We start from the raw sequence: 9181 nt of genomic DNA, 5'->3' as shown, positions 1-9181 counted from the left end.
TGTGATAGTTCCCATCCCTACCCCACTCTCCATCTCAAATCCAGGTTTACTATATTAAGTAGCATATGGCATCTGTGGATGGCATCTGTTTCATTCACTCATTCATTCTCTTTTCAACAAATAGTAACTGTTTGGGTTAGATATTGAGGACCAAATAATGGACAAAAGACTATCTCTGCTACCATGGGTTTTATCATCGAGTGAAAGAATTAAAAATTATGAACAAGTATCAGCTTTTTCATCACTGTGATCAAAAGACCTGACAAGAACAATGCAGGGAAGGAAAAGTTTATTTTGGCTCATGTTTTCAGAGGTTTAATCCAAGGTCATCCGACTTTGAAGCTCTGGGTATGAAGTGAGGCAGCCACTGTGGAAGGCCATGACAGAAGAAGGCTGTCAGGACATGGTGACTAGGAAGCAGAGAGAGAACTCTGCTCACCAGGACGAAACATGTACACCAAAAGCATACCCCCAATGACCTCTCTCTTTCAGCCACAGCCGACCTGCCTACATTACCACCCAGTTAATCCATATCAGTGGATTAATCCAACTGATTAGGTTACAACTTTCACGATCTAATTATTTCACTTTGAACCTGCTTACATTGTGCACTTTTAGGGCACACCTTGTATCTGAACCACAATAGCAAGTAATAAGTAATCATTTCACAGATGACAACAAGTTTACGAAGAAAGCTACTTTTTAAACTTAATATTAAAATTAGTTGGCCTTAAGTAAAAATAACTAAATATTGCTACCGAAATAGAGCAAAATTTATTTAACTAGTGGTTGCCTTCCATATTAAGGGGTTTTGGCCAAGAAAAATGTTGTGCATTAAGCACAGCAATAGCTTAGGCACAACTTTCAAGAATCTGTGTTCTCTTTTAAATTCCCTTTTGAGCTATCCATCTAACCTTACAATCCATGTTCCTATTCCAATAATCTATGTCCACAGAAATAATTGTGGCTAATATTATTGAGAACTTGAAATTTACTAGGCACTGTGCCAAGAGCTTAAGACCTATTCTCCCAGTCCTTCACATAACAATCCCATGAGGAAAACAGTGTTCTTATCTCTATTTTGCAGATGAGGAAATTCAGGCTTGGAGCCCACATACACCTGAATTGCAGAACAAGTGAATACAAGTCACACAAAATCAGATGGGTTATGCATTATCTCCCTAACCAGAAGTCATGTTCCTAAAAGGCAGAAACCATGACCTTTCTGCCTCCTTTAGCTTCATGGTGCTGAGTTTGCAGCAGGCACTCCATAATAACATTTATTGAGTGCCAAACATGGCACTATCCAACAAACTCTTATCATCTTGCATTTTCAGATGCAGAAACTGGGACACTGAGAGTTTGAGAAACTTGAGTGACTGAAATGTAAGAACTAAGAGATTTGCAAGGGTTTAAACCCAGGTGGTCAGGATCAGTGTTTCTCCAAGTTAAGACACATAATGGTCAGTGGGAGGCCTTGCTACAAACCAAAGGTCTGAACCACTTCCCCAAATTTCCTATTCAGCTGTTCTGGGTAAGGCCTGAGATTCTGCATTTCTGATAGTTTGGGGACCTCACTTTGAGTAGAAAAGCATCTAGGCCAAGATTCTGTATTCTTAACTACTAAACTAGGCTGCTTTTCTTTTTATTGACTGAATGAAATGTGAAATATTGTTTCTGATATTAAAGCAGCAATCAGCATAACTCATAACCACTGGTCATGTTGATCAGAAACTTGCATTTATATTTCAGGACCCACTCAACTTTTACACAGATTTTTCATGTGAACACGAGGATTTGCCAACCCATGACATTTATTTTCTGTGTCATATATTGTTTTAGTCAACTTTTAGTCCATCTGTGTGACCAAAATGCCCAAAAATAAAAACTTAGAGGAGGAAAGTTTTATTTGGGGCTCGGTTCCGGAGATCTCAATCCATAGACAACTGGTTTCACTGCTCTGGGCCCAAGTTGAGGCCACACATTATGGCAGAAGGGCCCAGTGGAGAAAAGTTTTTCAGCTTGCAGCAGGATCAGGAAGCAAAGAGAGAAGGAGGAAGGAACCACATGGAAAAGGCACACCCTTCTAGAACATGTCTCCAATGATTCACTTCCACCAGCCATGTCCTACCTGCCTACAGTGACCTCTCAGTCCATTCAAACTAGAATGAACTGATTAGGTGACAGCTCTCACAATTCAATCATTTCCCCTCTGAGTATTCCTGCATTAATAAGAGCTTTGCCTCATACAAAACATAACACTCAGCCCGTAGCCTTCAAAAGCTTGTGTCCATCTCATCAAAAAAAAGTGTTTTTAATTTATTCCTAAGAGTTCAATGGTCTTAACAGTTTTAGCATTACCCAAGAGTCAGTCCATGTCAAAGTCATCTCTGAGACACAAGGCAAACTCTTGGTTGTGAGCCCCTGAAAATAAATAAATAAATTATACAAAGCCAATATACAGTAGCATAGGGTGAACATTTCTATTCCAAAAAGGAGAAATAGGAGCATAGAAAGAAGGAATGGGGCCAAAGTAAGACCAGTTGGCACCTGATCTGGTAACTCTGCATTCAGGATCCAGAACATGACTGGGAGATTTTTTTTCCTCCAAAGGGCTTGGGTAGCCCCAACACACTTTGATCTTGCTGGTTGAAGTGCACATGGGCTCTTTAATTTAGTCTGACTCTCTCCACAGCCAACAGCTGTTTGGGCAGACTGTCCACATAATTGGCATGTCTTAATTCCTGTGTTCTTCATTCCAGAACTTCCTTAAGGGAATCCAACCCTGCTACACTTTGTCTGATCTCCCAGGCCTTTCTTATAAATCTCAGTGGAAGCCCTAATGACCCCCCTAATTACAGAATCCTGTATTTCTGCAGAAAATGCACCACATGGATGATGCCCAGATCTTCTACCATCTTGCACAATACCTGGACACCCTGGAATTATGGCTGCAGTGGTCTCTGTGTGCCTGTGTGACTCAACATGGTAAACAACTTTCTAGGTTCCCTGTGTGATCAGAATGCCTGATAATCTCTTCTCAAAGGAATTTCCCCTCTACATCCTTGAACCTGCAGTGGATGTGGTCTTTCAAATTCCTGCAGTGACCCTGAGGCATCTTATATACTGTCTCAGTACAAAGTACTTACCTTGTCTTTAGGGGCTACAATCTCTTTAACAAGAACACCTTCCCTATTCCCAGATTTGCATGTATGTTTCTGGCCAAATTGCAATTTTTGAAATCCTTTAGTTCTGCTTTTTGCTCCAAATTCTTACAGTAAATCCAAGTAAAATCTTCCAGCAATATCTTTGCCACGGACTGAATTCTGTGCTTCACTGAAATTTCCTCTGCCAGATTCATAGGCTTTTAAATTCAGCCTCACATAAAGGCTCTGAAAATGGCCAAAATGTCCTGGCCAAGTTCTTTGCTAGAATATAATCCGAATGGCCTGTAGTCCAATTCCCAATAGAGTCCTCATTTCTCTTTGAAACTTCACGATCACGTTCTGCATTTCTATCACCATTCTGGTCTTCTGAGCTCCCACAAGAATTGCCCATGTAACCTTGTTTACAATATTCATAGTCTTTTCAAGCTTACACTTCCAATTTTTTCCAAAGTCTTGCAACCCACTTCCAAAAGCATCTGAACCACATTATCACGTAAGTCACAGCAATATCCCCTCCCCCCTTTTAACCAATTTCTGCTTTAGTCAGATTTTCTGTCACTGTGACCAAAATACTCATCAAGAACATCTTAGAGATGGAGGTGTTTGCTTGCACCTCATGATTTCAGAGGTCTCAATCCACAGATGCACAACTCCATTGCTCTGGGCCCAAGGTGAGACAGCACATTAGGACAAAAGGGCCCAGTGGAAGAGAGCTGCTTAGCTCATGGTCAGGTCAAGAAACACACAGAGAGAAGGGGCCACAGAAAGATTCTCCCTTCCAGAGCAAGCCCATAGTGACTCATCTCCTCCAGCCATACCCTACCTATTTATAGTTACCACCCATTCAGTCCATTCAAACTAGGATGCATTGATTAGATTACAAGTCTCAGTAATATCATTTCACCTCTGAATATTCTGAATAATCCTGCATTAACAGACGCCTTTAGGGGACACCTCATATCCAAACCATAATATGTATATTGACACTTCTTTACCTCAATTCCGTATGTTAAAAGAGAAAACTATCACAATAATAACATTACAATTAATAATTTACTTGCAATTTTAGAATTGGTCATCAGAACAAAAATGGCTCAGAAATCTCCAGGTTATATTTATAGTGAGAAAGTAAAGTGGGGACAGCTTGATGGGTTACAGCTCCTGTCTGTCTTAGTTGAACATGATTTGAATAGTTGACCACCTGCTCATTTCATATCAAGTGAGGTTCCATTCTACCAAATATGGAGAAACTTTAGGTCAAACTTAAGTATATATGCAAATAATGATGTCCATCACATTCCACCATCCTTGTTAATTCCCTGCCTCCTCCCTTCCCCTCCCACCCCTCTTCCCTATCTATAATTCATCTATTCCTCCCATGCAAAGTACATGTATGAAGACACGAATTTGGTGTCAACCTACTTTATATACAGAGATATGAAAAATTGTGGTACATATGTATAATAAGAATTGTAATGTAAAAACAAGTACATGAATTGGCATGAACACACTTTACATACAAAGATATGAAAAATTGTTCTCTATATGTGTAATAAGAATTATAATGCATTCCTCTGTTGTGTATTTAAAAAAATAAAATCAATTTACATATATATATATATATATATATATATATGTATGTGTATATATACACACACACACACACACAAATACCTTTGGGTAAACTTATTTCAATTTAGTGTCTTTTTTGTTTTCATTTCTTTCTCTCACTTCCATATAGGCAAATATTTTCTCTTCGTGAGACCTTAAGACCTCCATTAGCAACATTTGGTTTTTCTACAGGTCAAACACTATAGCAGGTTCTTGTATCACCCTTGCATTCACAGGCTGACAACCTTCCTAGGAGAAAATACATGGGTACACAGAACTATTAGGAAAGATGGAAAAGCTGCAAATAAGATGGCGAGAAAGTTCTATGGGATCACAAAAGATGTCTAAGTTCTAAGTTGGAGATTGTGTTTAGACTTTTGACTTGAGCCTTTAGTGTTGGATGAATGTAAACAGCAGAAAAAGAGAAGGGCATTCTAGACAAAACAGAATTACCAAAAGATAAAACATCAACAAACTGAGTTTAAATATCTAATTGCATTTTATCCAATGGCATGCATTGGGCAGTAATCCATCTATTTAAAAAAAAGAGCTCTATTTGAACATCATGGATCAGTCAGGTTTTATAAGGTTGTTTGAGCAGGAGTAAGAAAATAGTATAATATATGAAAACAGATTGATTAATGTTGGGTTACTTTAGGTTGTAAGTTTTAAAGCATACAAAACTTCCTTATTATGGCAGCTAAGACTGGCCTGTTTGGAGATTTAGCTAACATCTCTCTCCTGATTTCTCAGAAGATCAGATGAACAACTGAATTTTGGTTTGGTGACACAGATGACTCCAGCTTGGTTTGGTCTGTTGAGATCTACTTCAGGAGCTCTGTCCCAATCAGTGGTCCCCAATAAATAAATTAACAGAATGTTAGGAAGATAATAAGAGAGAGTTTTCTTTCTCTTGTTGATTCAGGTTTTGTTTAAAGAAGACATTTTATCAAAATGTAAGATAAAGAACAGTGAGTGAACAAATATCAAATGTCCCACTGAAGAATGTCTTTGAAGTAAATATGTGCTTTGTGACAGGAGCCAGACCAAGAAAGAGCATGTCCAAGATCATAGAGGCTCCTCCTGCTCCTTCCTAGTCATAGAGTCACTGCCACCAGAATTAAATTCTGTCCAGACTTCTCTCACCAAAAATTAGTTTGTTTACTTCTATATTCTGTGTCCATGAAATCATATGGTAAGCACTAACTCTTTTGTGTCTGGCTTCCTTTGTGCAACATCTTTATCCATGGATGATCATTATCATCTGTTTTCCTCCTTACATAGCATTTGGTCATATGATTGTTTCACATTTATTTTTTTCATTCTATTATTGATGGACTCATAGGTTATTTAAGAGTTTTGCCAATTGCAACAATATTGCTGTATAATTATTCTGTCTGATTTTTGGTAAGTATTTTTTATGGTTTAGATATCAGGTGTCCCCCAAAAGCTCATGTGTAAGACAATGCAAGAACGTACAGAGGTGAAGTGATTGGGTTATGAGCACCTTAACTTAATCAGTTCATCAATTCCCTAATAAGGATTCGCTGGTAACTGTAGGCAGGTAGGGTATGGCTAGAGAAGGTGGATCATTGGGGATGCGCCTTTGGAGTACATATTTTGTCATATATACAATATGGTGCCATATTCTCAGCTGCTTTCCTCTGCCACATACTTTAGCCATGATGTTCTGCCTCACTTCAGGCCCCAAGAAATAGGGTTGGCTGTCCATGGACTGAGACCTCTGAAACCACGAGCCCCAAATACACTTCTCCTCCTGTAATTGTTCTTGTCAGGTCTTTGGTCACAGCAGCGAAATAGCCAACTAAAATAATATTATAGCAGACATCATGGGTTCTCTGCCCAGCCACCTGTATACCCTCCAGCTTATCTGGGCTTGGACAGAGACCATACCTATAAATCTCAAGCCCAATAGCCACTTTTCCACAGAAGAAGAAAGAGAGAAGTGCATAAAAGTTTCTCTTTTCCTCTGATCTTCACCTCCCTTAGCCAAAACCGGCCCCTTGCAGGTGTGTGGGGTTGCAGCTCTGCTACCTCAAGTGAGACTGTATTCAGAGGCATATTTTATATCCTATGGTTCCCTTCAAAGGTGAGACCAAATCTGCCCTCCCTGGTCTTTGCCTGAAATCACACCCTTGACCAACTTCCTCCTCTCTTGGCCCTATCCCTGACTTCCTCCTAATAGCCTGTTCTCAATAAATTGAGGATACACAAACACTCATCTTAGGGTCTGCTTCTGAGAGTCCTGTTATAACTCACTCATGAACATATTTCTGTTGGATATACATGGGTGTGCAATTTATGCATCATACCTGTGTTCAATTTTCCAAAAACTTAGCACCAATATATATTCCAAACAGCTATTGCTTAAATCCTTGTTAACACTTGCCAATAAGTCTTTGCCTCTATCCCTCACTTTTTTCCTCATTTTTTTTCAATGTGATCTCAGTCTCCTTTGTATTGATTTTTAGATTTTCTTTATGAATTATTGAGGCAGGGGTGATACTGGGGATTGATCATAGGGGTGCTATATCACTGAGCTACACCTCCAAACCTTTTATTTTGAGACAGAGTTTCTGGGGTCAGCCTCGAATTTGTGATGTTTCTGCCTCAACCCTGAGTCACCGAGATTATAGGAGTGTACTACTGCAACTGGTTTCTTTATATATTCTTGAAATGCATCTTTTGCTAATCAATGTAAATATTTAATCTCACTCTTACTTGATACATAAAGTCAGGTCATCTGTGAATAATTATTGTTTTAATGTAATTATTATTCCTTTTAGTGCTTACTCTTGCCTTCTTGTAATTCTTTTTTTATTAATTAATTAATTAATTTTAATTAGGTATATATGACAGCAGAATGTATTTTGATTCATTGTACACAATTACAGCACAACTTTTCATTTATCTTGTTGCATTCGATGTAGCATCACACCATATGTGCAGTCTCATACATGTACCTAAGGTAATGATGTCCCCTCCCACAGCTCTCTCCCCTTTGCCCAGTAAAAGTTCCTCTATTTTTTCTAAGCCTCCCCCCACCTTATTATGGATCAGCACCCACTCATCAGAGAGAACATTCGACCTTTGTTTTTTGGGGGATTGGTTTATTTTGTTTAGCATGATATTCTCTAGCTCCATCCATTTACCTGCAAATGCCCTAATTTTATTCTATTTTAATGCTGAGTAATATTCCATTGTGTATATATACCACAGTTCCTTTATCCACTCATATATTGAAGGGCATCTAGGTTGCTTCCACAATTTAGCTATTGCGAATTGAACTGCTATAAACATTGATGTGGCTGCATCACTATAATATGCTGATTTTAAGTCCTTTGGGTATAGACTGAGGAGTGGGATAGCTGAGTCAAATGGTGGCTTCATTCCAAGTTTTCTAAGGAATCTCCATACTGCTTTCCAGATTGGGTGCACCAATTTGCAGTCCCACCAGCAATGTATGAGTGTGCCTTTTCCCCCACATCCTTGCCAACATTCATTGTTGTATTCTGGATAACTGCCATTCTGACTGCCATGAGATGAAATATTAGAGTAGTTTGATTTGCATTTCTCTAACTACTAGAGATGTTGAACATTTTTTCATATATTTGTTTATTAAATATATATCTTTTTATGAGAAGTGTCTCTTCAGCTCCTCAACCCTGATTGTGTTGTTATTTTGGTATTAAGTATTTGAGTTCTTTATATATCCTGGAGATTAGTGCTCTATCTGACATGTGTGTGGCAAAAATATGCTCCCCAAATATAGGCTGTTTCTTCACCTAATTGATTGTTTCTTTTGGTGAGAAGCTTTTTAGTTTGAATTGATTCCATTTATTAATTCTTGATTTTATTTTTTGTGCTTTAGGAGTCTTGTTAAGGAAGTCGGGTCCTAATCTGACATGATGAAGCTTTGGGTCTATTTTTTCCTTTATTAGGTGCAGGGTCTCTGGACTAATTCTTAGGTCCTTGATCCATTTTGAGTTGAGTTTTGTGAATGACAAGAGATAGGGGTTTGTTTTCATTTTGCTACATACGGATTTTTAGTTCTCCCAGCACCATTTGTGGAAGATATTATCTTTTCTCCAATGTATGTTTTTGGCACCTTTGTCTAGCATGAGATAATTGTATTTATGTGGTTTTGTCTCTGTGTCCTCTATTCTGTACCATTGGTCTACATATCTATTTTGGTGCCAATACCATGCCATTTTTGTTACTATAGATTTGTAATATAGTTTAAGGTCTGGTATTGTGATGCCTCTGCTTCATTCTTCTTGCTCAGGTTTTCTTTGGTTATTCTGGGTCTCTTATTTTTCTAAATGAATTTTATTATTGCTTTTTCTAAATCTATAAGGAATGACATTGGGATTTTAATTGGA

The sequence above is a fragment of the Marmota monax genome, unplaced genomic scaffold (genome assembly GCF_021218885.2).
Source record: "Marmota monax isolate L192 unplaced genomic scaffold, Marmota_monax_Labrador192_F-V1.1 WCK01_AAM20220418_F8-fsc00005, whole genome shotgun sequence".
Taxonomy (NCBI): Eukaryota; Metazoa; Chordata; class Mammalia; order Rodentia; family Sciuridae; genus Marmota; species Marmota monax.
The sequence above is the reverse complement of the archived record's forward strand: the minus strand, read 5'-3'. Positions refer to the sequence as shown.